Genomic DNA, 26,866 nt, shown 5'->3' with positions numbered 1-26,866 from the left:
TGGGAGTCAGGAGGGTTTTTTTTGTTTGTTTGTTTGTTTTTTGTTTTTTGTTTTTTTTTTAGAAAAAGCTCTAAAGGATGGCCTCTTCTAGGGTGTGATGTTGAAAGTGAGACTTAAATGTTGAGAAGGACTCAGGTTTGAGAAGGACAGGGAAAGTTTAGGGGTGATGCAGAGAGCCAGGACAAAGCTTGGCATCTTTGAGAAGCAGGGTAGAAAACTTTTTACTGTCTGTGTCAACAATTCTGGGAAAATGGCAGTGGTTAGTTGTTCGTCTACGGGTGGACATTATAGCACATTTAAAAGAGACACCACCCCTCTAGTGTTCTCTATGAATGATTTAATCCCTTTAATAGACTTTCCCCAACTCTTCTCAGTACCGTGGAGGATGTTAAAAGGGTGTGTGCACATGCTGGTTCAGTGAAATGCATTCATTTTTTGTTATGTAGGAAACAAAAAATTCTGAGAAGCCAGCTTCCATCGAGGAGGAGGGTTCCATTTATTTATTTATTTTTTTGTAAATGAGAAGGACTGCAAGCAGAGGGGAACAAGAGGTGTTCTGTTGAGAGAGATGACTTGCATATTTTAGTTTGGTCTGTTCATTCTTATAGAGACTGGAGCAAAACAATGATCCCATTAAATGGCATCTTTTCTTTGGTGTTTTTCCTTTTGGGGGAAAAAAAAAGCTAGAATTAGGGAGTACTTTTGATTCTGCAGCGTGGGTTTAAATTCTATCTCCGCACCCACAAGAAAATTCTGCAAGACAGGCCCTCGAATTTCCTTCTTTGTGAACTCTAATCATTTTTCTCATGTTTTGGTCCATCCTTGCAGTGTAGAAGGTGATGAGGAGACAGTAGGAAAAGAATGAGAAGTTTGGGACCTTAACTCCCTTTCTACTTATAGCTGGTGTCTCCCTTGTTCTGCTCTAACTGTATTGACTTTTCTTCTTTCAACACATTTTGCTGTTTCCTGCTCAAAAGCCTTAGGAAATACAGTTCCTTTTTCTGGAATGCTCCTCCTCTCTCTGCTCATTGCCTAACATCTCATTTTCTAGTCATTATTCCTAATATCCTGTCCTCCACCAAACCCTCCTTCTTCCCTATGTTGGGCCCCTGATGGATTAAGTTTCAAGCACCCTATTCTTCTCCTTCACTATTAAGGACCTTAGAGGCATGACGTGTGTTGGAGTTGCTCACTGATTCTCTCCATGCAACATACTCTCCAGTACTAAGTCTTGCATATGAAAGTTTCATAATAAAGATTTGTCAAATGTATTACACTAAAATAAGCAGGTATTGCTAAGGCATAGTGCGGGCTTTTTGAAAGTTGAGGGACTCTAGAAACAAAGCTGTGGGAAAGTATTTTCATAAATTGGCTGTAACAGAAATAAGCACAACACTGGTGACTTAAAGAAGCTAGAAGTTTATTTTTTCATCATGAAAGCCCAGCGCTGGTTTGATGACTCTGCTCCTCCAAGTACTCAGGGATTCAGTTGATCCAGCTCCACACTCTGCTGTCACTGGTGGTGGTCTCAGACACATGGTTCCAGGTGGCTCTGTACTCCCAGCAGAAACATGGAGGAAAAAATGAAGAAGGAAAACATTTAAGGAAAGTTCCTGACTCATTTCACTCTTCTGCTTACATCTAACTGGCTGTAACTTAGATAGGTGGCCCTGTCTACTTGCAGAGGAGACTAGGAAAGTAGCCTTTATTTCAGGCAGCTGCGTGCCCAACTAAGATTTCTATGGCTCTGGAGGAAAATAAGTCCAGGGATCCACTCTTGTCTTTCCCAGGAGGTCAGCATACTCATCACAGAAATCAGGCACATCTGAATGACCACCTAGCAGATCATCATACATTAACTGTGGCCTTGGAGTTAAAGCTTTAATTCTATAATCTGTAATAAAAATAAAAGGCACAACAGTTACTTATTACTGATTCTAAAATGATCTTTTTTTTTATTTTTTTTGAGTAATGGTTTCTGTTTTTTTTTTTTGTTATTTTGGTGGAATCCATAGAAGAGATTCCTATAGCAAGGATGGTTGTAATAAGGAATAGTATTTTTTTCTCATGAAATATATTGTCTTGCAAGCAGTTTAATTCTCACTTGGAGTCATAATTAAATTCAATCAGCTGGAGTTCCCGTTGTGGCTCAGCGGTAATGAATCTGACTAATGTCCATGAGGATGTAGGTTCTACCCTGGTCTCACTCGGTGGGTTAAGGATCCGACATTGCCGAAAACTGCAGCATAGGTCACAGATGTGGCTCAGATCTGGCATTGCTGTGGCTGTGGCGTAGGCCAACAGCTGCAATTCTGATTTGACTCCTACCTGAGAAATTCCATATGTCGCAGACTTGGCCTTAAAAAAGGGAAAAAAAAAAAAAGATTAAATTCAATCAGCTGTGTAAGTCTTTAAATTTCAATAAGTGTGGTAAAGGAGAGTAAGTGTGTTAGAAAGAAAGGAAAACAATAGTCACAGCAACTTATATTTATCTAATGCACGACTATTTACAAAGCACTTTGAATTAAGGGTATTTGGCCTTATAACCAACAGCTCCCAAGGCTAGCTAGATTTACAGAGGAGAACCTGAGAAATTAACAGACTAGAGTCAGAGTCAGACAACTGATAAGAGATGGAGTCAAGATGGAACCATGTTCATCCTTCTCCCCCTCAAGGCATGTCACAACCTGGTGAGGGAACTCGTGGAAGTATGGATGAGAAAAGATGCATCTCCTAAACACCTTTTGGCTAAAGCCAGCAATAGGAGAGGGGCATCTATTATATTAATATGGGTAGCTGGTATTCCTTAATCTTAGTTCTTAGAGAAACTTCACATGGAATCTTCCCTGGTCAGGGCTTTTGATTTCTGAATTACTGCAGCAAAGCCAGCAGTGCAGAGTGGCAGGGTACACTGTCCTTGGACAAACAAGGGACAGAACACACACTAAAGAAGTGCTGTGGTCTATACTCTGGTGTCACTAAGCAACCAAGAGCTGATTTCTTTGTTTTCTGACTTATTTGCTGAACTGGGGGGGGGGGGTCTCCCAGAAGGCTCTTCAGAGCTAGACCTTATGGAGAGCCAGATGCAATGAAATCCGAGGGTATTATGGCTGTTCTCATAGGATATCTATTTCCTGACACGTGTCCCCGCCTCTGCTATTATAGCAGGTCATGTATGAGTGCAGCTGCCACTGGCGTGATTCAGAATTTTTCACTCACAGGTTTAATTAAAATTTCCAGCAAGCGCTATCTATCATTTCTCTTTTGTAATTTTTCTCTTTCAGAGAGAAAAGCTCAGTGTATTATTGCCTCTTGTGTATTCATAGTGCCTTTGTTTCTATAGGAAGAAATTTGTAACCCTTTAGCAACTCTAGATTTTCATTGGGAACCTTAATGGAAAATAAATCACAACTGTTAGTCTGTGCTTTTAGCTAAAAATATGTGTGTAGACTCCCTGAGGTTTCTAATTCAACTCAGTGTAATATAAAGTCCAAAAATATAAAATCAACAGGAATTACTTTTAATAATAATACCATAACAAAGTAGTTGACTTCAGATATCTGATTTCTCCATGTCTTGTACCTACAGAAATGAGAGTTCATAGGCTAATTTCAGTATCTCAGAAAGAAAAATAGAACTTAATATATTCATTAGTGGCAAGGGTGCACAAGCTCACCAAAGCATTAGGTTTCAGGTCGAGTTATTATAATGATCATTTCTTTATACTAATCAATGGATATTCTGCATAGAACTTGTTTGTTTGTTTTTGGTTCGTTAAAATGGGAATTAAGTTGGCATTCCCTGATGGCCTAGTGGTTAAAGATCTGATGTTGTCACTGCTGTGGCTCAGGTGACTGTCATTGTGCGATTTTGACCTCCAGCCCAGGAACTTCTAACTGCTGCAAGTGCAGCCAAAAAAAACGGTACTAAATTATTTAATGAATAGGAGTTCCAATTGTGGCACAACGGAAATGAATCCGACTAGGAAACATGATCCCTGGCCTAACTCAGTAGGTTAGGGATCTGGCGTTGCCATGAGCTGTGGTGTAGGTCGCAGATGCAGTTCGGATCTGGCGCTGCTGTGGCTCTGGTGTAGGCTGGCAACTATAGCTCCAATTAGACCCCTAGCCTGGGAACCTCCATATGCTGCAGGTACAGCCCTAAAAATAAATAAATAAATAAATAATTTAAAGAATAAATTTTGCCTACACACTCTCAGCATGATATGTTAAAAGAATGTAGATTTTAGAAAATTTAAGATGGAGTCCTGGTGCTACTTGGTCACTGTAAATCATGCTACTGTTGTGAGAATGAATCTTCTCATCTCTACAAAGGGGATTAATGTAACTACAATAGAGTCATTGTGAGAGCAAGAGAGGTTATCTAGCCCAGGAATAGGCACAGAGTAATCTCTTAATAAAGAATGGTTATCATCACCACCAGCATCATCACCATCATCACATCACCACTGTCTTCACCACCACCACCATCATCCTCATCACCACTGTCATCACCACCATCACCCTCATCACCACCAACACCATTGGCATCACCACCACCACCATCACCCTCATCACCACTGTCATCACCACCATCACCCTCATCACCACTGTCATCACCACCATCACCCTCATCACCACTGTCATCACCACCATCACCCTCATCACCACCAACACCACTGTCATCACCACCACCACCATCACCCTCATCACCACTGTCATCACCACCATCACCCTCATCACCACTGTCATCACCACCATCACCCTCATCACCACCAACACCACTGTCATCACCAACACCACCATCACCCTCATCACCACTGTCTTCACCACCACCACCATCACCCTCATCACCACTGTCATCACCAACACCACCATCACTCTCATCACCACTGTCTTCACCACCACCACCATCACCCTCATCACCACTGTCATCACCACCATCACCATCACCCTCATCACCACTGTCTTCACCACCACCACCATCACCCTCATCACCACTGTCATCACCAATACCACCATCACCCTCATCACTACTCTCATCACCAACACCATCACCATCATCACCATTGGCATCACCACCACCACCATCACCCTCATCACCATTGGCATCACCACCAACAACATCACCCGCATCACCACTGTCATCACCACCACCACCATCACCCTCATCACCACTGTCTTCACCACCATCACTGTCATCACCACTGGCATTATCGTTATCATCAAAGTTATCTCATTCCATGAAAACATGGGGTTTTAAAATAAAGTAAAACAGTTCCTTGTTGAGAACTGATTTGGGTAGCACTGTTTGAAGAACCAGCAAAGTTAAGACTCAGTTGATCTGGACAAAGCCTGCTTGAGCAAGTCATGATGTTATTAAAGGGCTCCTTGTCATCCCCTGTGAGAAGGAACGCTTTGGATGCTGATCTATATATAAGGTACATTCTAGTTGAGATAGTTTATATTCCTCACTACCCAATCAAGACTTTCTCTCCCCAGCTCTGCTTTGCACTGACAGTGCTGTCTTATAAGTCTTGCTGTTCTTCTGTGAGCCTAGGTTTCCTTATCTATAAAATGGATGTAGAAATATCTGCCTTCTGGAGTATTGCAAATTAAGTGCCTGACATATAGTAGAAACTGCTTAAATTGTAAGTTGTAGTTGATCCCTCTAAGGAGTCCACACAGCCCTTCTCATAAGCAAGGTTTGCTAGGTTCTTCACCATTCCGGCCACATTTGCTGGGCGCACTTGAAAGTGGCTCTGTCCTTCCTCCACTGGGCCTGGGAATCAAACCTAGTTCTGCACATGTGTCCTCATAAGTGGTCTGTGTTCTCTGCCTTTCTTCAGTCTCCACTTTCCTGTAATAGCATTTAACCTTCATTCCTGAGACACTGCTCTCAACCCTCTTTCTACCTGTTTTTCTCAGCTGGTTGTTGCCTCTAACTATAAGGTCTGAGGTCATAGGTTAGAGGCATTTGCAGACCATTTCTTGCCTGCTGGCCTGGCCACAGAAAGGTCAGAAAACCAGACACAGGCAGACTCCTATGATTAAATTGCAAGGACATTATTATTCTTGGAGAACAAAAAGGTGGGGAGGTATAAAAAACTCTGTGAAGTTCTTCTATCACACTTTGAATGCTTCATCTTCAGGATTCTGAATGCCAAGGACAGCTTATTTGGCCTGCAGGAGTTGTAGCTGTTTTGTCATCTCAACTCAACCTACTCTGTGTATCAGAGACCACACTTCACAACATCCTTGATCATGGGGGAAAAAAAAAGCCAAACAACCCACACACTCAGAAAGAACATCCTTGTAGGCTGCATGGACAAAGAAGGTCAGTGGCACAGGCATCCAGTGCCCTTCTTCCCCCTCTTTTTCTATTAATCCTGGATGAGTGGGTATTCTGTCCTCTCTCATACTCTTACTTAGCCTGATTCACTCTGACATAGTATCCTCATTGGAAACTGTTTTTCCTTCCTCCTGATTCATTCTTAATGTATCAGAGGTGTGCATAACCAGGACCTGCCAGATGGCACTGAGTCACCAGCTGCTTAATATTTAAGAACAGTCTTACATACAGAACAGAACAACATAGGTGCTGATTAAAGGACTTTGCTGATGTCTTGGGAATCAGGGAATGCCCCAGTCACCTGCACAGCTGTGTCTTGACACTTTGTAGAGATTACAAGGTTCTCAGGGGACTCTGTTAAGTGCGTCTCCACCTTTACTTTTGTTACTGCCTCTTCAGCCCTTGGAGTTTTTGCTCTGAGCTCTCTGCCATTCAAAGTACTGGATGATTTGTCATTGTCATCAGAAGGCTTGTTAACCTCCACAGTGCCTCTCTTCAGGATGATGCGTCTATAGGATATAAGTGACAAAACAAAGAAAAAGATTATTCATATAGACAGTTTTACTTTTATATGGGAATTGGCATTATAATTCCAGAAGATGTCAACATGTGAGCACATCCAGGGATTACTTTCATGAGGATATTGACTGTGAGTTGTATGTAGTCATCTGAATAGATTCTGAACATAAAGGAGTAGAATACATAGGAGTCAGACTTCTTGAATAAATCCTACAAAATGACTTAGTTTTTCATGTGAGCTTTGGTTAAAAACCAAAGCAAACCACAATACCAAAAATACCCCACTCTCTCATATTGCCAAAGGCAAGCCACCTTTGTTGCACCATCTCAGAATAGTTTAAATTATTCCTAATTATGTCTCATAGTTATGTTAAAACAATCACAAAGCTTGATTTCTAAAGTCAGGTCTGCATTTATATCAGTTGAGTGTTTTAAAAATATGAAAAGGAGAACTTTGAGCTGTCAACCTCAATCTTTATTTATTAAACAATTGGCTAGCAATGCTGGTAGATGAAACTAAGTAGCCTTGAGGTGGGTTTTGAAGATTAACCAATAAGACCAGCCAGGAATCTCATCACTTAGTAAGTCTCTTCAAGTCCATTTATCCATTTATTCATATAAGGTTATCACTTGTTCATTATGTGCAAGGATGTCTGCTCAATAATCATGATTTAGAGTTTGGCATTAAGAATAAATCACGTCTCCAGATGTATCTTGGACATTTTGCTGAGGCCCTAGAAGATAATCAGTGACATAGGACAGAAGTTATTCTAACTGTATCTACCACTACCCTCTATGAATGGAAGTGCTGTTTATGGAGATAGACAAAAATGGGTTGCTGCCTCTGTCACTGAAGCCACAAAGTTGATCACAAAGTAAAAGAACACAGTTGGGTGGGACATTAGTGGTGTTGGTAAGCTGCAAACGTATGTCTCCTTCAGGGGCAAACATCACCTTCCTAACCTTCTCTGTGGCTGCTTGGCATTTTCAGTTCTGTCTTTGAGGACTTATCAAAAAGCAAGAAGAGGCTTCTCAAACTATTAAAAATTTGACTCTCCTAGTCACTACCCTTTGGATTCTCAACAGAGCCTACACATTAGAATCACCTGGAGACCTTTAAGAAAACTACTCCTCATAAGAAATTCTGATTTAATTATTTGGAATGGGAACAGATAATCTGCATTTTAACATACATCCCAGTAATTGCCTTCATTTTCCCATACGAAATTTTCCTTAACCCCATGGGCACCAGCTGTTCTTGTAACTGATAACAGTACGTTTGTAGTACTTAATTATGTTTGATGAAGAAGATAGAAATTAAGACCCCCTGATCTCAAAAAGTTTGCAGACTTTGGGCTCTCTGAAATGTGTGCTATGAATCCCACTTCTGTGGTTCATTATGCTGTGTGACCCTGGCCAAGTTGTTCAACCCCTCTGATCCTTGGAAATTAAACTGTAAAAGGAGAGAGCTAATACCTTCCTCATAAGATGGTTAAAAGTATTAAGTGAGATAGAATGCGCAACAGAGAATGACAAATATTATTGGATCATGTTCACCACCATTATTATTATAAATGGCATATGTATAATTTATACAATTACTTACAGTATATGCCACTTGTGTACATAAAATATACATAATTGTATATCTAATATTAATTTTATTATTAATATTATTAACATCAATAAAAGAAATACAAGGCAATGGTGAGAAGTGTTGGGGGAAAGCATGTTTACTTCTTTTGTTCCAAGAGAATTTAAACAATGCAGCACTAAATTTTTCAAGGATGAACCCACTCACTTATGTGCTGCTGCCACCTAGTGTCTAGATTCAACAGCTGCAGTTTTGCTCCATGTTTTTTTTTTCCATTGACAAGTATTCAAGGTTGGAAAACAGCTTGGTACCTTGTTAATCATTTTGAAACATATGTTAAATAACCTTGAGATGTGTCTATGGGAATTTATTTGTTCCCATTCCATTTTCAAGTATGTAATTGTAAATAGCTGCTGGCCTAAGCAGAATGGGATACTGGCTTCTTGATGGTCATGTGGCTTGTCTGTCTTAGAGCGTCTCTGCAAAATGAAATGGTGTGCATTTCCCTCTCACTTTTACATTTTAGCAAAGCACAGCTGACCTTCCAGAAAAAGGAATGCTGCCACCACTTGTCTTCTATTATCACTCTATTATTCCTATAGGAAAGGTTTTTTTTATTCTTTTAGCAAATTACAATATTTATAAAGGCAATTAGTGGACTCTATAACTGGATGTTATATCACTTCTTTAATAATTAATCAAGTATTTAATGAATCTATTATTGTGTATAATTATGTAATGAAACCATTAGCATAAATTCCTAAAAGCAGAATGCATTCACTTAAACTGGAGCTCAAAGGATGAGATTTTGCCATGGAAACTACTTTGTAAACAAGGTCATTGCTAAAAAAAAAATAACAATAGGAAAGTTGTGAGTTTTGCATGTTAAACAATCTGGTGAGAATTTTTTTTTTTTATAGGAGTGGTTTCACTATGATTTGACGTCCTCTGAACTGTCATATAACATAAAACAAGATTTCTCAAATTTGGCACAGTTGACCTAGTGGATGAGACGGTTCCTTGTTGGGGTAATGTGGGGTGGGAAGAGGGCTGTCCTGTGTGTCGTAGGAGGTTTAAAAGCATCTGTGGCCTCTAACCACTAGATGCCACTGCAACTCCCCCTCCTAGTCGTGGAAAAACAAAAATGTCTCCAGAAATTGCCAAATGTCCCCTGGGTTGAAAAACACTAATGTGAAGTCATGTTATGGTACTTATGTATAAACAGATGATTTTTATACTTTTTAGTTAAGTCTAGAGTTTGCATTAATTTTCTAGGAAGACAAATTATATGATGCCTGGTTAAAAAAATCAGCAAATTCAGTCAGTCTAGTTTTTGATTTATTCACTCACTCATTCAAGTATTCATATATATCAGGCAATATCAAATATCAATAAGTCGTCTGAGTTTGAACCCCGGCTCTGCCACTTACTAAATTTTGTGATTAAATAACATCTCTAGGGAGTTCCTGTTGTGGTGCAGCGGAAACAAATCTGACTAGTGTCCTTGAGGGTGCAGTTCCATCCCTGGCCTCGCTCAGTGGGTAGGGGATCCAGCGTTACCTTGAGCTGTGGTGTAGGTCGTACATAGATGCAGCTTGGATCCAGCATTACTGTGGCTGTTATGTAGGCCAGCAGCTATAGTTCCAATTCAACCTCTAGCCAGGGAACTTCCACATGCCACAAGTGTGGCCCTTAAAAAAAAAAAAAAAGACAGGAGGTGGAAGGAGTGCTGCTGATCAGGCTTCCTTCTGGAAATCTCACTGCTGTTGACCAATAGAGGTATATAGTCACCCCCACTGCAAGGAAACCTGAGAAACTGGGTATTTTGATTTCTTAGTCTCCAGCAGAGAAGCAAAAAGAGAGAAGGACATTGAGAATGGCTGCTGAGTCAGTTAATCTGAATTGACTTTCAAAACATGACTTTCCATCCCTTAGCCCCATAGAATTGTCCTTAATGGCATTTGTCACGTTTGCATTTGCATCTGTTCAATGTCTGTTTCCTCAATAGATTCTAAGCTTCTTGAAGGAAGGGATGTGTTGGATTTATTCTCTGTGCTGTAAATTATCTGTCACACAGTAGTTGCTTAGCAAAAGAAAGAATAAGGAGTACAGAGGACCTGGTGTTGGCGAATGGAAGATAAAATGTTGCTCACCCTAAGCATTTTACAAGAGATAAGGCAAATAAACAAGTCATTGTAATTTTTTAAAAAGAATTCAAAACTCCTCTAGTGATTCGGAGGGTGATTCGGAGGAGGAACAGATGGCATCTGAACTTGGAGATGGGAAGGAATGAAAACCAGGGAAGCATCCAGATAAGATGTAGATGTATGATGACTTTCTCTGTGTCATCAGGGAAAATGTGTCTTATTTTAAGAAAATGGCAGCATTCAGGAAGCAATGAGTGATACAGTTTTGCTGATGCCTATATAAGGTGGGTGTATATGGGGAAGAAGCCTAAAGAGTTGAGTTCAGGCCGTATTTTAAAGAACCTAGAATGAATGTATCAAAGATTTCTCAGTACACCTAAGATCAATCTTATAGCAGTGTGTACAGTGGCCCTGAGAAGAAGCCTAGAGCAACCAAAAACAATCATTGTTTGTTCAAGAAAGAGAGCAAAAATCTGGTAATTGTTGATGGCAGTAAGAAAGTATGGAACTGGAGTTCCCATCATGGCGTAGTGGAAACAAATCTGACTAGGAACCATGAGGTTGTGAGTTCAGTCCCTGGCCTTGTTCAGTGGGTTAAGGATCCAGCGTTGCCCTGAGCTGTGAATTCGGATCTGGCATTGCTGTGGCTGTGGTGTACCCCGGTGGCTTCAGTTCCAGTTGGACCCCAGCCTGGGAACCTCCATATGCCGCAGGTGCGGCCCTAAAAATACCAAAAAAAAAAAAAAAAAAAAAAAAGAAGGAAAGTTTGTAACTGATTTGAGAGATAGCAGGAATAAAGCCTATTGAGCTTGGCACCTTCTTAACTTCTTAGTATGGGCTGGCTTATCAGCTTATCTGCCTAGTTTTGAGTCTGTCCTCCTCACCCTCTGTCCAAAGCCATATGTTCTGAGATCTTCCCCAAACCTTCCTTTACTCCCAGCTGAGATTTTTTTCCTGCTCATTCCCAAAAACTAACCCCTTCAAATTCTGAAATCCCTTAACTTCCTGGTGTCCTAACCTCAGGCTATAAAAGATTTCAAGATAAGGAGTTGAAACATGTGCTCACCATTTTTGTTACTGTTAGAAAGCAAAATAAAGGTCTAAGGATGGAATAGATAACTGATGAAGTTACTCAGAGGTGAGAAGGCAGCAGGAAGATCACACAAGGTGTCCCCTTCTCTTCATCTCAATCCAACTCTCAGTCATTTTCAACTCTCCTAAGTATTGTAAATCCAAGCCTTGACTTTTCTGGGGATCTGCTGGAGACCTCTGAGCAATAGGAATCTTGTCATGGCAATCCCTTGCTTAAACCCCATCAGTGACCCTCCCTGTGCCATCTGTATAGAATGGCATTTAATTTCATCCTGCACCGGGTCCCTCTTTACCACACCCCCCACCCCCAGGGTTCATCTCCTAACAGTCGCTCCTCATCCCTCTCATGTTTTAGCTGTGGTAATGGTGACTAGTCAGGGCTGTGTACAGACGATGCTCCTTTACGTTTCCGTCGCTGTGCGTATACTTTCCCCTCAGACTGGGGTGCCCTTCTATCCTTTCTTTATCCAGAAAAATCCTATTTCTCTTTAAGACTCAGATCATTTCCTCCAAGAAAGATTTGCAAGAGCACTTGCCCTTCAAGACTAGGCTGAATGTATCTCCAACATCCTTTGCAACCCTTTCAGAACAAGCTTGACAAGGGTATGTGGGAGGCGATTAAAATTACATTAGAATAAAAAGATCAAATTTGCTCACAATGAGAAGAAAGATAGGCCAAGCAAGACTCCATCCCCTTCCTGAAGACCTCTTAGGATATGGGAGAGAAAGAGAAGAAGAGGTGGTAGGTTTGAGAGTTAAGAATGAATAGGTGGTGAGGTGCTGAGACAGGTTGAGGGAGTTTTGTGAGATCATGCAGCCAGCTTGTGAAGGTACGGAGGGCAAGGTGAGTTCTCTAAAGGGAGAACTAGGCAGAGAGGGGAGAGGAGTGTTTCAGGTGAAGATGTCGTACTTCAAAGACTGCTGCCAGGTTGATGTAGATGGAAAGTCCATCTCACCTTGTGGATCTCAGTGCTGAGCTGAGGTCCTCAAGACCTCAGAGAGTCATGCTTTTAGCAACTACTTAATGGACAAAATACAGAGTATCCATTTCTGAAAGTGACTAATGTGACTTTAACATTCATTACACAATATTTGTTTTTGATCTCGCTACATAAGCTTGTTCAGTGCTGGGGACATGAATAACAAAGTGACAGAAAAGAGCTTTGAGTAGTCTTAAAAGATAGTAGAACAATCAGAAGAGGTCATTTAAGACAGAAGAAGGAAGGTACAGAATCCTATTGAGTTATACCATTGCTGGCTTTGCCTCTCTTAGACCTTTACTGTGGATAAGGAGATGGCTTCTCACTGTCCCCAGTGTTGACATTTTATTTATTTATTTATTTGCATTTAAAGGGCCGCATCTGAGGCATATGGAAGTTCTCAGGCTAAGGGTCAAATTGGAGCTGCAGCTGCATGGGATCTGAGCCACACCTGCGACCTACACCACAGCTCAGGGCAATGCTGGATCCCCGACCCAGTGAACAAGGCCAGGGATCGAACCCATGTCCTCATGGATACTAGTCGGGTTCCTTTCCACTGCACCACAATGGAAACTTCCGGCACAGTGATGACACTTTCATTAGCAAGTTAGGGACAGAGTCTTTGTCAGAGGTCCCTATAGTAACATGCACTTTGCGGGAGGTTTAGAATTTGAAACAAAGCATTAGGAAGTCTAGACTAGACCCACTGCTCGAAAGTGGGTATTGTTGTTCCTTCAACACCATGATTTGATCTAGAATAAAAGACACAGGAATGTACATGTTGATCAGAAAGACCACAGTTTCTCATTGACATGCAGAAGCACAGCTGTGCAGTAAATTCCTGAAATATGTGAGGGTACTTGTATAAACAGGAACCTGTCATGGTGTGCAGTGGGTTGTGGAGGAGAGAAAAAGAAGTGGCCAAGGAACTCACATGGCTGAGTATTTTTTTCTGCGGATTTTGTCATGAGAAAATTCACAGTATTTAGCAGAGATGGACAAAACAAAAAGAAAGTATTCCATTGCTCTAGCCAGGCCCTAGTTAGACAAACCACATCCCTTTAACAATAGTTGAAGGAAAAAAAGACACAGTAATGGGGATAGATGTAGATATGTTTACATGAGGTGGGGTAAATTTATAAAAGTTTTTGCTCTAACTGTTACTGCTTTGACACACCTGTACACATACCCTCTCTCTCACACACATACATGCACATAGGAAGGACTTTAGAAAATCATGGCAAAATTATAGAAATGAGAGAATAAAGATAAAATTATGAAAATATGAAAATAGAAGATGGAAAAAGAATATATATATGTATGACTGGGACACTTTGCTGTACAGTAGAAATTGACAGAACACTGTAAATCAACTCTAATGGAAAAGATAAAAGTCGTTAAAAAAAAATAAAAGATGGGCTGGTGAAATTTTTCCTGTAAACTTGGACAGGAAAAGAGATACCTGAAGTCTTGGTGGCAAAAGTAAATTTAAGAGCCAAGAAAATCAACATGGGAGTTTTGGGAGTGCTTGTCTGAAAACAGAGTGAATTTGAGCAGTTTCAGGTGATGATTTTCTAGGGGATTTGTTATGTGTGGTTTTTACCAAGACAGTTTGTATCATCCTCCCTATGGTGACCTCAGAGTGGCCCCATGGAACAGTAGGCTCACTTATAAGTGAGCATGTGACTGGTCCCTGAAGCAGGGATGGGTAGACACAATGAATTGTTTAATTGTACTGCACTGCATGTTTAGGAAGACTGAATAATTTGGACGTGAGCCCCAAACTTCACCTACTCATATTGGGCTCCAAACTTCACCTACTCATACTGGAAAATGAAGGGTAGAAATAGAATATTCAGTAAGGAAAGATTTGTGAGTTCAGAGTAGCACAATCTATTTAAAAAACATAGCAATGGGTATAACTGGATAGAAGATAAAGACAAAAGATTTTTTAAAAACCATACACGAAAGTAATATTTTTACATGCATTGGGAAGTGGGATTTATGTATATTTTTCTTCTATGCTCCTAAACTATTTAAATATCATGTAAAATGGAGAAGAAGAGCAAAACTTTTGTGCCTGAGAGGAGGTGTTTAGAGCCAACAAGGGTTACAGGAACACAGTGACTGAGCTATGAACAGTGTCTGTCATTTTACTAGAGCAGAGGGAGAAATAGGAAGAACCAGGAAGAATGCTCCCGGAAAGAAAGTTTCTGGAAGAAAAATGCTGAGACATTATTGTTTAAGAGTCAGAAATACAGAAAAGTTCTCAATGTGGTGCAGTGGGTTAAGAATCTGATTGCAGTGGCCTGGATCACTGCAGATGTCTGGGTTTGATCCCTGGCTGGCTGGCTGGGCACAGTGGGTTAAAGGATCTGGCATTGCTGCAGCTGTGGTGTGCTTGCAGCTGCTGCTTAGATCCAGTCCCTGGCCCAGGAACTTCCATATGCTGCAGCTACAGCCATTAAAAATAAATAAAAATACAAAAGAAATATCTTATTTAAATATCTTAATTTTCTAAAAACTCCACATGTATGTAGTTAATAAAATGATGCTGTAAAATTTATGACCAAAAATAGCAAACTTTCTGGCAGTTCCTGTTGTGACTTAGTGGATTACGAACTGGAGTAATATCCATGAGGATGTGGATTTGATCCCTGGTCTTGCTCAGTGGGTTAAGGATCTGGTGTTGCCATGAGCTGTGGTGTAGGTGGAAGACAAGCCTCAGATCTGGTGGTACAGGATGGCAGCTTCAGCTCTCATTCGATCTCCGGCATGAGAACTTCCATATGCTGCAGGTACAGCCCTAAAAAGTAAAAAAAAAAAAAAAAAAAAAAAAAAAAAAAAAAAAAGATTAGCAAACTTGCTCCATCCCTTTTCACCCTTTTTCTCCTGAATTCTCCCTAGGGGCAGCTAGTTTCACCTCTGGAAGCTATTTCTTCTTTCGTCTCCAAGTTTCTAAATTATGTAATTATGCTGCTCTTCCTTAGTTTTAAAATGTTTATTTTCTGTGGTCTCCTCATGAACCTGGGGTAGTGAGAGCTGGGAGGTGAGAATTTACCAGTCTCACACTCCCCCCTCATCCACCACACAGACACTCCCCTTTCTCCTTGTTTGCCGGGCATCCTTGGTGATAGCATGTTGGTGAGGTCAGTACTCTATGCAGTAGTGTCTTCGTAATGGTCATGTAAATATGGTAGTGTGCCATGATTTCTTTTCCTTTTTGTAACCATTTGTATTTTCCTTGAAGTCAGTAATGTCTTATTTTTTTGTCCTAAGTATAACTAAGAACCCCTCCTAGCTTGCCTGAGAGAACTATAAAGCACCTCACAGATACCAGCATCTCTGTCAGTTTCATTTCTGGCCCCTCCACTTGTGTCCCCTTCCTCCAGGTTGGTCTCACCATGTCATCTGAGACTTTTAAAACTTGCCTTGATGTTGGGTCCCTATTTCCTGGATCATGGGTCTTCTGTGGATTACTCCCTTGTTTTCTTAGAATTCATCCTGAGAAAATGTAATCATTCATTCATCCAACATGTATGTATTCAGCATATACTCTGAAACATGCAGTGTTCTGAGAGCTTAGGAAATAGCAGAGACCAAAACAGATGATCCGGGCTCCCTTGGGACTTTACTTATATTCCTGTGTGTGTGGGTGTGTGCACACACATGCACACACACGCACACACACACCACACATAGGGTCACCAGATTAAATATAGGATACTCAGTTACATTTGAATTTCAGATAAATACTTTTTAGTATGAGTATATTCTAAATATTGCAGGAGACATACTTTTACTGAGAGTGTGTTCGTTGCTTATTTGAAATTCAGACTTATCTGTGTGTCCTGTATTTTTATAGGATAAATCTGGCAACCCTAGTTAGGAGCGATTCTGCTGCCTAAACAGTAAACATGATAAATATGTAAATTATAGAGCTTGCTAGAAAGTGATAAATATCCTGGTGGGGTGGGAAGGAAAAGTAGGACAGGGTAAGGCAACCTGGAAAGTACTGAAAGCAGAGACTGCAGGTTTGTTTTTGTTTTTTGGTATTTTTTTTTGGCTATGTCTGCAGCACATAGAAGTTCCTAGGCCAGAATCAAAAAAAGGTAGAAGTTCCCACTGTGGCGCAGCGTAAATGAATCGAGCTGGTATCCATGAGGATGTGGGTTTGATCCCTGCCCTTGCTCAGTGGGTTGGGAATCCAGCGTTGCCCTGAGCTGCAATATAGGTCGCAGATGTGGCTTGGATCCCAAGTTGCTGTAGCTGTGGCTGTGGCCTAGGCTGGCGGCTTAGCTCCAATTTGACCCACAGCCTGGGAACTTCCATATGCCTCTGGTGCAGCCCTAAAAAAAAAAGGAAAAGAAGAAAAGAGTGCTTAGGGAAAGGCTCGTTGAGGAGGTGAGAGGTTAGCAAGGGCTTTGAGGGAGGTGCAGAGTTAGCTCTCCAGTTGTCTCCAGGAAATGTTTTCTAGACAGAGAGAACAGTAAGTCAGGAGCAGGCCCTGGAGTATCTGAGAAATAACAAGGAGGTCAGTGTGGCTGCACGAGAGCCTACAAGAGGTAGAGTCAGGGAGCTAACAGGAGTCCAAGTCATGCAGAAACGTGGAGGTCGTTGGAAGGACTCTGTAGTATATTTCTGGTGAAGTGGGGAGCCACGCAGGGCTTTGACTTGAGTTGTGGCCTCTGGTGGCTTTTGAACAAGATCCCTCTGCCTTTTTTGTTCAGAATACACTGAGGGGCAGAGCAGAAGCAGGAAGAACAGTTGGGAGGTTATTGCCATGATCCAGGTAAGACAAAGGAATCTTGGGACTAGGGAGGTAGGAGTGGAGATGGTGAGAACAAATTGGATTTGGATTTGGGATGAAATTTTCCTCTAACATTTTATTGTAAAAAAATTCAAACATTCAGAGAAGTCAGTACCCATAGAACTACCACCGGGCTCTACAGTGAAACGTTGCTGGATTTACTTTACTGAATATCTGTCCGTCTCCCCATCCTGTGCCTGACTGAGCCACACCTTGTCTAGAGCATCTCAGATCCGATTTCTGCAAAGATAACCTCCAGTCTTCTGCCGTGATGGTGCGGTTGTTGGCACTATGGGATGGTCACGGGCATAGCAGAGCTAGAGCGGAATGAGGTTAACCAGGGGGTCTAACTGAGTCATACAGATTTTCAGCCAACTCTCCTTTTTTCAGTGACATTTCTCTCCTCACCTGATGGAAGTACCTGATGGCTTTAAAACACAAGTTTTCTGTAGTTTCAAGGCATGGTTTGACCTGCTTCTTTTTGGCAGCTGTCATTTCAGGTTTTTAATTTCAGCTCTCTCTACCTTCCATCAGTTACGACTCATTTATCTTTTTCCATCTTCTAAAAATGTCTCTGACCTTTCTTGTCTACTGTTATATCCTCTCAATTTCCCTTTGCCCTTGTGGCTTGGTAACATTTTTATTCCTTGCCTTCCATTTGAATGAGGCTTTGAGAGAAAGGAGACTCATGTTTTCAGATATTTTGTCAATAAAAAAAGATGAATGTCTTAGCAATACTTTGCATTCCATTTCACTGGATCTACCACCATAGTAAAGACAAATTAAAAACAGTGGCACAGAGTTCCCATTGTGGCTCAGTGGGTTAAGAACCCAATATAGTGTCCATGAAAATATGGGTTTGATCCCTGGCTCAGTGAGTTAAGGATACAGTGTTACTGTGAGCTGTGGGATAGGTCACAGATGCACTCATATTCCTAGTTGCTGTGGCTATGGCACATGCTGGCAGCTGCATCTGCAATTCAACCCCTAGCGTACCCTTTTTTTTTTTTTTCCTAAGGCAGATACGGCCTTAAAAATAAATAAACAAAAACAGTAGCATAGTAGTAGTTTTTACAGTGGCCCAAATACAGACACTGTCGTTGCTTGACAGGACCCAGGAGGACAGTAGGTTGGAAACCCCTGCACAGTGTCAGTAAATGCTAACCTTTGGCTCCAGTCCAGTACTGACTCTAGTCTTTTGGGACTTGGTAACAGTGTTTAGAAGAGAGAATGGGAGCTCAGGTTGAGGCAGACAAATGTGGTCCTATTTGATTAGTGGAAGGGGTGAGTTTTCATTGCTCCTCAGAGCCAGCTCCCCTTCCTGAATAGTTGCATTTTGGGGGTAGTTGAATCCTAGTTTCAGTTACAGATCCTTCCTCTAGACAGCTATTCTCTTTTCAGCACTAGAATTTTCCAGCTCATTGCTTTCATGATGCTGCATGTTCCCTAAAATATTTATTGTAACTACTCTGCCTTCCCTGTCTGAAATGGCATCATGAACTGGCAATTAGATTAATTAGATTGCAGCTAAGGGTTTTGTTTTTTGGTTTTTTTTTTTTTTTTTTTTTGCTGCTTTTTTTAGGGTTACACCTTCAGCATATGGAGGTTCGTATGCTAGGGGTCAAATCAGAGCTGCAGCTGCTGGCCTGTGCCACAGCCACAGCAATGCCAGATCAGAGCTGCCATCTGTGATGTCTATGACCGACGCCACAGTGGACGGCAACACCAGATCCTTAACCCACTGAGCAAGGCAAGGGATCCAACCTGCATCCTCATGGATACTAGTCAGGTTCATTTCCACTGAGCCACAACAGGAACTCTGTGGCTAAGGCTTCCTAATTTCATTTGGTGCAGAGCTGGGAAAATGGAGACCTTACATAACAAGTCGATGAGAACTGACAGGCAGCTGGCATTAAGTGCTCCCACACATATTTCCAAGCAGATGCAAAGGGAATTTTTTGCCAGTTGATGGGCACATTTATCTGCTAGCTACTCTTCTCATGTTTGCTTCCAGAAAGATGCTACTAAGAATCATTTGTCTACATAGAGCCTTGGAATTGAACTTTTTCCCTCTCCAGAGGGAAACAACAAAAGCAGGCCAGGAATTTTTTTTTTTTTTTCCTGGCAAGCCTCAATAGCCAGATTTCTGACTCAAGGGCCTGTTCATGCCAGAGGATTGGCTATCATCATTTAGGACACTACAAGAGTTCACCCTTCAAATGAGGGCTTGAGGATTACATTCCTGCTCATTTCTGATTTATTACTGAAAACAACACATCGCAAAACTGGACATCGAGAGACAAGGTCTGTATTCTTGCTCTGCATCCATGAGCTACTCACTTATCCTCTCTGAACTTCTTTTTTTCCATTTGTGCAATGTGAACAGGAATAGAAACATGCCAAACCACTGGGCAGGTATGATGACAAAGTGAAATGATGCAAATGAGAGGACTTTTTAGACTGTCAGGGATCTCTCCTCTACATTTTCCTTTCAGAGTATGGCGCCCAGAGCAAAGCCCCTAATTTTCAAAATTTTTGTATGGGTGACACAGTCAGGTTCAAATTTGAATGAGTTTTTTTTTTTTTTTTTTCCTTCTCAAATTGAAACTCTATACCCATTAAAAAATAGCTCCCCACTACCCCCTCCCTCCATACTCTGGCAATGACCATTCTACTGACTACTCTAGGTACCTTCTATGTATAGAACCATAAGATAATTGCCCTCATGTGACTGGATTATTTCATTTACTGCAATGTTCTCAATGCTCATCCATGGCATAGCATGTGTCAGAATTTCTTTTTTTCCCCCTCCTTTTTTGGCTACACCTGAGGCATATGGAAGTTCTTGGGCCAGGGGTAGAATCTGAGCCACATCTGCATCTTACCTATGCTACAGCTCCAGCAGCACTGTGATACTCGGCTGGGAATAGAACTGGCAACACCACAGAGACAAGCTGGATCATTAACCCCCTGTGCTGTAGGGGGAACTCCCTAAACAAGTTCTTTCAAGAATGTGTTAAGCTCCCCCTTTTTTTTGGAACTGGGTCTGGAGTATGTTCAGAGCTGGGCAATTTGATCCTCAAAGAAAATATAAAATGGTAACATGTATTTTTAAAGAAAAGAGGTTGTCCATGGGAGGAGTAGGTAAGAACTCAGACAACCATGACTCCTGGTGAAGCCCCTTTAAGGAGTATAGTTAAGTGGTGATCAGTTTTGTTTTTAAGGTCAGATAGACTCAAGTTCAAATCTAAACTTCCTAGCTAAGTGACTTTGGGCAATTTCCTAAAGCTGAGTTATCATTTTCTCATCTGTAAATGTCTATAATAATGCAAACCACTTAGAGCTGCTATAAGAATTAACTGAAATAAAATCCATAAGAAGTTTATCATCATCCTCACAGTAACATTTTTATTTTAATAATAATTATAATAATGGTAGGTTGCTGTTGAGTATCATGTACCAGGCAGTGTGCCTACATGCTTATATGTACTAATATCTTTATCCAACAAACTATAAATTGTTATCATTTTACAGATGAAAAACTGAAGCGCAGAGAGATTCAATGAATGTCTTACAGTTGTACAGCTAGTTAGTGGTAACCATATCTAGGCAGTCTGATAAAGGCAAAACAAGTGGTAGCTTCTGCTCTCATGACTGAAGCTTTGTCTAAGGCAAGGGCATAATAAACCAAAGGATGATTAGGAAGATAAAAATGAGCCAATAAATGTGAAAAATGCTTTATGAACAGTAAAGCGGTAATTCTAGAGGCTTATTTATTTGTGTGGTATTTAACCATTTATAATTTCAAGTAGTTAGAGAGGTTGAGATGAATCCCCAGCCTTTGCCAAAAAGGAGCCTTCCCATTGTCACCTATGGTTAACAGAGCTTCACCTGTCCTCTTAACAGGTGACCTCGTCACTTACCTTGAAAATGCAGGTATCAGCTTTCCAAGATGGAGAACGAGTGATGGAACACCTGCCATGTTACTCCTCCATGTGTCAGGGTACCTTCAGCAGAGAGCTGAATTCCCAGTCGCCCAATTGTCAGCATATGCCATTTCAGTATCATATTGGATGATGACAGAGTCTGTGGTCCTATAAATTAATTTAACACTCTTCCTCTGGAGAGCAGATGACTGCATTCTAAAAACAATATTTTCACTCAAGTTATGATGGCTTGTAAAAACACACCTTGAATAGAGTTGATGAGGATGTGTTAGGAAGCCTGTGATGTCCCAGGAGGCCAAACTGATTTAAATTTATGTGGGTTGTCTCTTCTCCTCAGACAGTGTCAGAGGTGGTTTTCTCTTAAAATGATGGCTCTGGCAGAGGGCAGTTAATAGATTGTGCAGTTAACCAGTGTGGTCAGTGAAGTGGGGAAGGGCTTAATGAGAGTGACCCCAAATACTTACACATTAAAAAAAGAAACAGGAGGGTGAAAATTTTATTAATTAGGTACTGTAGAAATTTTATTAAATAATTAGGTACTGTAAAAAATGCATTCCCGGTATTATGAGAATTTGCAGGGGGAGGTAATGAAGAAAATAATATACTTACGTCTGGATTTAATAATATACTTACTTTCTTCTTTCCTCCTCCTTCTTTCTCTTTCTCCTGTCCACGGCACTATTGATTCTAATGCAATCTCCCTTTTTAACATATGGTTCCTATTTTAGCTTCTTTGACCCAAAATATGTCTCTCTCAAAGGAATTCTCTAAGCAATGGTTGATGTGTATTATTATTCACATCCCGGGTTTTTTCAGACACTCACCTTAAAGATAAAGAATTTGACCTTTTCCTTTTTCTTATCTCTCCATAAATAAGTAATGTTTTTTACATATCCATATGGTAATAGTTGCCAGGTATACAAAGCTAAATAAAATGTGACCCTTTAGGGAAGTTAGAAAGATGGATAAGAAATAAGGCAGCAGAGTTCCTGCTGTGGTGCAGTGGGTTAAAGGATCTGGCATTGCTGCAGCTGTGGCATGGGTCACAGCTGTGGCTCAGATTCACTCCCTGGCCCTGGAATTTCCATATGCCATCGGTGCAGCCATATAAAACAAACAGAAGAAATAAAGCATCAAAGTATTGTAGGTACAGTGGTTGAGTGCTATGCAGGAAAATCTCAAGGTCCAAAAAAGGTAATCTAAAGGTTAGAGAGTGCAAAAATATTCCAGAAAGACAGTGATGCCTGCGTGGAGCATTAGTAGTTCATTCATTCATTTAACAAGCATTTATTGAGTGTCCACTGTGTACTTTCCACTGTTCTATGCCCTCAGGGTATAAAATTAGCAAAGAATAACCTTCTCTAGCACTCAACAAATATTTGTTGAATGGCCAATGGAAGATACTCACTTTAATTCACCTGGTGAATGTGGAACAATTCCCTGCATGTAGAAAGACGCGAAACTTTCAGGGGATTCTAAGGCATTCAGAATATTTGTTGGATAAATAATTTGGAGGTGGGGGGCATGAGCATAAACAGGTAGGGTCACAGCATAGCTGCATAGTTGTGTAGCACACAAACCTGCACAACAGTATGTGGTTATGAAGGCATAGTGAGAAAGAATGGGGGAAAGGAATCATAGACTATAAAGTGGTTGCCATCGAAGGCTAGTTTTTCTCATGGGGGCAGGAGAAGGACAGGGGTTGGGGAGGGGATATCAGACTCACTGGAGAATTATTTCTTCAAATTATGTGTCCCTCTGTCCACCGTAGAGATGTAGACTCTGCCCCATCCCTACACACACAAACATACACTCATAGCCTTGCTCTCCCAAAATATTTTCCCCAGACTTTTGTGCTGATGAGAATGAGTCCTTCTCTTCAGGTGGACTAAAAATGGCTGAGAAACACTCAGACAATGGAAGGCTGCTCCCAGGTTTTGTAACAAGGCAACAGTGTGGTCACATTTTCCTTTTACAAAGGTCCCTTCAGCACTGGGGTAGAGAGTAGATAAGGGAATGTGAAAGATGATGAGGGCACCTGCTGGACGCTTTCCCATCCTCAGGGTCTAATGCCATTGGTACTCAGAGCACTTGACAGACATTCCTGCTTCCCTGGGTTTTCAAGGTCACCGGCACAAGACTCAAATCAGAATGAAAGAGATTTATCAGTATGTGCCCGAGAAGGTGGCAATACCTGAAGCATGTCAGAGGAATTATGATTTAGGACAGATGTGAACATTCAAGCAGAGCTCTGCTGGGGAGTTAATGAAATATAGCTATCAAATATGGACATGAAGCATTTCACTTTAAATTCTGCTTATCTCAAAGACATCTTGTGTTGGTTATTTTGTTGTTGGTGGTGGTGTTTGGCTTGGTTTTTTGTTGATATAATGATATAATACATAATGAAGTACACCGCCAGCCTGGCCCCCTTAAAAATGAATACATTACCAGTAAATCCATTATATTTTCTGTTTCTCTTATGGGACCATTTTTTTCTTGTGTTTTAGCAAAACATATGATTTTCTGTGATCTGTACATAAATATTGGCAGTGCCTTGTCAACAAAAAGTGAGTCGATGTAACTGTTTCTGATGACTAATTCATGTCCCCAAGAATAATATACACTTGTTCTTGCTTTATGTTCTTAATCCCTACATATAATGTGATTCCTGTCTGTCTCTCCAATAATTAGAAAGAAAAAAAATAATCTTCTTTCTGAAATCCTCTTATCCCATATCATAAGAGCCACCTCACTAGATTCCCTGATACTGGAGTGAACTCGCAATTTGTAGAGGGCCACTGACTAATCATTTCTACAACTTTCGAATTTTCTATTATGTTCTAAGTTGGTATAAGAGAACTATTTCCTTTCAAGCCATTTTTTTTTCCTTTGAATTAAACCTCCAGATGAACTACAGAACTTGTTGGTTGTGGGATAGTTTATTACCTTACTGTGTTAGGAAAATAAGATTGAAAGGTGGTACTAGAAAGCAGGCTTTGGATAAACATATTGTTGCCTAACAAGATGTGCATTCAATCCAGTAAGTCAAAAGACTTATCTGACATGTTATAAACCACTGCTGGGTCACTATATTAAGTGATTCACCCACTTGTTATTTATTTATTTATTTTGCTGTTTAGGCCACACCCTTGGCATATGGAAGTTCCCAGGCCAGGGGTCAAATCAGAACTATAGCTTCCAGCCTACACCACAGCCACAGCAACAAAGGATCCGAGCCACATCTGTGATCTATTGCACAGCTCGGAGCAATGCCGGATCCTTAACCTGCTGAAGGAGGCCAGGGATCAAACCCGTGCTCTCATGGATATTAGTCAGGTTCGTTATACTGCTGAGCCACGACGCAAACTCCCAGATTCACCCATTTTTTAAAGATCAGGTTCATTTTTAGAATACTAATTTTTAGAAGAGTATAGCTTTTCATTTGTAAGGCCATGTACTAGACTGAGAGTAAAGGAGATGTCACTTCTAGCCTGGGTCTGGGGAACCCCTTGCTTAATCCTTTCTCTGCCCTTTTGTACATCTATGAAATGAGGGCATTGCCAGTGATCTCAGTGTTTCTTTTTAGCCTATTTCAACAAGACATATTTGTAGATCACATGGCCCATAGTAGTTGCTCTAACATGACTCAGTGCCATATAAGAAAAAAGGTTCCCTTTTGCTAACAAATGTTTCCTAGGAAAACAACATATAATTAAACTTCATAGTAGGACTAAAGCGTGGACCAAAATGCCCTTGAAAAGAATTAGAGTTCCTACGCCCAGTATTAGAAGAAATTATGAAAAAAACAAAAACCTGACTTTGAGTCCTACTGATTCTTTTCCCTGGGCAAGGTATATATGTCACTCATAGACATCAAAAGAGAAAATGTTTTTAATAACCCAGATCTGCTTACAAAACTTCATTGAGGCCTCTGGGAGAAATACTGAGACAAGATTTTTGTTGTTGTGTTCTTTTCCCCTTCAGCACTGAGACCTGTTGTTAAGTCAGTAATGAATCTTCTTCCCTTGGTTAAAATCAGGGGCACAGTGAGGAATAAGACTAGTTGTAGAAAATAGCAAGAAAATAATGAATGTGAAAAAAACTACTGCTTTGCAACATGTAGTGTTGGGAAATATTTGTTGCAGCTCCAACTTATTTTTCTTTACAGGAGAGAAATGCAACAAACAACATACAAAACTATACTGAGTACTCAATTCACATGTGCATTGACACTAGTTATCTTTTGGAATGGAGAGCACAAAAATTTTCAACATTATGAAGCACCCAAAATAAAGGAGCTATAAAATGTACACTGAGCAGAGAATCAAAGCCCAGTTCTTCTATGCCAGCAAATAGCTATCTATAAATATATTTTATCCTGTTACATGCATTTGACACATATTTTTGAAATACTTAGGGCCACTGGAGTATAATCTTCTGAAATTAAGTGCAATATTTATTTAGAGTTTATTAGGACCAAAATCCGTAAGTCATTTTATGTGAGCATTTAATCTGCTTAAGCAACTTATAACTATTTCTGGCATTGGTAATCCCTAGCCTGTGCTAAATTATCACAAGTAACTAAGCAGATATGAAAATCAAAACCTAGGAGCTTTAGAGAATAAGTCAAGATAGTATAACAGAAAGAAAGGATTCTTGGGCATTCCCGTCATGGCTCAGTGGTTAAGGAATCCACCTAGGAAGCATGATGTTGCAGGTTCAATCCCTTGCCTCGCTCAGTGGGTTAAGGATCCGGCATTGCCGTGAGCTGTGTTGTAGGTCGAAGAGTCAGCTCGGATCTGGCGTTGCTGGGGCTCTGGCGTAGGCCGGTGGCTACAGCTCTCCTTAGACTACAAGCCTGGGAACTTCCATAGGCCACAGGTGTGGCCTTAGAGAAAGGCAAAAAAAAAAAAAAAAAAGAGGAAGGATTCTTGTCCCAATTATGCCACTGATTTGTTGTATGCTCTTGTACAAGTTGTTTAAGAGCCTCCATTCTTCTTCTTTTTTGGGGTGTTGTGGGGGGACGCCCATGGCATGTGGAAGTTCCTACGCCAGGGATCAAACCCAAGCCACTGAAGTGACAACACAGGATCCTTAACCAAATGCACCATAAGGGAAGTCCCAAGAGCCTCAGTTCTTCTAAGAGCATCAATTTTATTAGCTATAAAATGGGAGTAATATTGATAATAATATCTTAGGTTAGGCCTACTAAGGAGAGCCTATATTAGGATACATGAAAAGGAGTGAATTACTATTGTACTGACAGCCTTCTGAGCTCATGAATGTGAGAGTCCAAAGATGTAAACACATCTCTCTTTTCAGAGACCTCACACATTATTAAAAGGGGCATCCAGGTATATTAGCAATTATACTTCAGGACAATGAGTAAAGCCATGAAGTCATGTGTAAACTGAACAGGACAT

At 40.7% G+C, this 26,866-nt stretch overlaps 1 protein-coding gene and 1 long non-coding RNA gene across 12 annotated transcripts in view; one reads left to right on the top strand and one right to left on the bottom strand.

Annotated features, from left to right (window-relative positions):
• The window catches only part of GAS2 (growth arrest specific 2), a 171,501-nt gene that overhangs the window by 138,690 nt on the left and 5,945 nt on the right, over nucleotides 1-26,866 (top strand). The window lies entirely within an intron of this gene.
• LOC146405326 (uncharacterized) lies at nucleotides 1,400-26,390 on the bottom strand. The gene is made up of 3 exons (XR_014837164.1): nucleotides 21,417-26,390; nucleotides 6,653-6,860; nucleotides 1,400-1,552 (listed from the first exon to the last, which is right to left on the bottom strand). It is a non-coding gene; the product is annotated as an uncharacterized LOC146405326 (long non-coding RNA).

Source organism: Sus scrofa, chromosome 2, assembly GCF_054392235.1.
Source record: "Sus scrofa isolate SSC_HxYL_T2T_F1_AM1 chromosome 2, Sscrofa_HxYL_maternal_Yorkshire_Landrace_v2.0, whole genome shotgun sequence".
NCBI classification, from domain to species: Eukaryota; Metazoa; Chordata; class Mammalia; order Artiodactyla; family Suidae; genus Sus; species Sus scrofa.
Note: the sequence above shows the minus strand (reverse complement) of the source record. Positions and strands in the feature narration are given on the sequence as shown.